A 2,133-nucleotide genomic window follows, 5' to 3' on the forward strand; every position below is an offset into this window, starting at 1 on the left:
CTGCTGCTGCTGCTGCAGTTGATGATGATGATGATGATGATGATAATGATGATGTGATAATGATGATGATGATAATGATGATGATGAATGATGATATCTCCCTAGTTAAAAATTACATCCTCGCCTGATCGATTGCCTTACTCCACACACCAGCAAAAATGCAGAACAGACACGACTTACAAATGGCTGAAAGTAGTTTCAGAGTCCTATCATAGTCTTTGCTGAATAGGTTTTATTTAAATGTCAGGATCAATAGAAAGCATAATAAACCAAACAAATTAACTGCTTGGAAATGTTTTCCAAATAAATGCCATTCAGAAAGGAACCCTAAATATCAAGTACCTGAATTTTTGTCTTAATTTTTAAATTTTTGTTTTTTTTTGTTTTGGTAAGTGTCTTACTGCCAGGGTAACTGCATAAGGTCATATGAGCGCGCGGGACATATTAAACATTTTCAGTTGGTAGGCAGGAAATTTTGAATTTTTCCCGGGTGGCGGCTGGAGCCTACTCTTATCGATTTTAGACCACCACGGGATCTCTAGGGTGCTCAGCTTACACCCGAGATTTTTTGCCCTTGTCCGAGAAGGCTAAGTGTAGATCTTTCCTACCACTAGATTAGGAGTGTGACTGAAAGACAACAGTAAGAAGGAGCCAATGAGTAGCAGTAGAAAGGCTACAGAAAGAGCCAGGAGCCCAGAGGAGGGGCAACTGAGGTGAGGGGGTGAGGGCAGAAGTGGAGACGAAAGCAGACGACAGAGCATTATTAGAGAGCAGGAACGGAGGTGAAAGGAGACAATTTTAGAGACAAAAAATCCCGTCGCTATCCGGATTCAATCCCCCAGGACCTATTGGATGAGAGGCGAACACCTCTACCAATGGGCCACGAGAGCCCTCTATTCGACTTCAACTGAACAATAAATAAATTTATCAGTTTGTTAATTGAACCCTAAGTAACCGTTGCGGCTCTCCTAAGCAGCGTTTACTTTCGGTTTGTGTGATACAGTGTTGACTTTTTTGGGTCTTTCTTCCCCTTCAGAGGGTTGTTGTACACGCAGTGAAAGGAAAGATGGCGTTAGTCGGCCTGGACTCTGGTTTGCTAGAGGGAGTAGAAAATATTTGTTTTTGTTGTTGTTGTTGTTGTTGCTGTTGTTGTTTTTGTTGTTGTTTGTTTGTTTTATTTCCTGTCAAGGTTTTAAAAAATATTTTATCTAGGAAAGTCGACGAGGAAACCGTAATAGTCCCTGTCTTTACAAGAGTTTTACGGCACTCACAACATAATTAGGTCATAGAAGTGCCAAATATTACAGGGGTTAGAAGAGAGTAACAACCACAAAACAATTGGAGGGAAAAGGAGAATAGAAATTTGATATGAAAGAAGGAGCTGACTACACCCAAGAACCCGCCAACCACCCACTGTTTAAGTCTATATAAATGATTGTCCTACAATCTAATGAGCTCGTCTACTTTTACTGATCGGACTTTTGATTTTTATAAAATTGTCTGTACAAAGGGGCAAGTCAGACATCGTGTAATAGATCCTGATACTCCAAGAGTTCAATAAATGAACTTACTCCAGACTGAGTGTACAATATACAAACGTCGAAGCAAAAAAAAAAAAAAAAAGAACTCCAAAAAACAAACCCAACAACAACACAAAAATAAAAAACAAAAACAAAAACCCCCGGACACTTGGCAGAATTTCTGGAAGCAAACCTGTTTAGCTACCTGAGAACAATCAAGGCATAATATTATCAGAAAAAAACATAAATAAATAGATAAATAAACATTTTAAAAATGAGAGAAAAAAATATTATCAAAAAACCAAATGTACCTTCCTAGTACTCCTGACACCCCTATCTACACAAACCAAATGAACCTATCTACTACACCTGACACCCCTACATTTCAAGGTCCAGAATTTCAATTTCCCAATGCTGAACAGAATGTCTTTCGCTATAATATACATGTGTATGTTTTATATCATTGACCTCTATTTGTTGGACTGTGAATACAGGGGAATTCCTCTATGTCACATAAAGCTTGTTGTAAGTACATGTAGTCATAAAAGTACATGTTTCTTAATGGCTTGATTTCCGTTGTGCCTATGTGGAAAGAAGGGGTGAGGGTGAGAGT

This window comes from Aplysia californica, unplaced genomic scaffold (assembly GCF_000002075.1).
Source record: "Aplysia californica isolate F4 #8 unplaced genomic scaffold, AplCal3.0 scaffold00668, whole genome shotgun sequence".
NCBI classification, from domain to species: Eukaryota; Metazoa; Mollusca; class Gastropoda; order Aplysiida; family Aplysiidae; genus Aplysia; species Aplysia californica.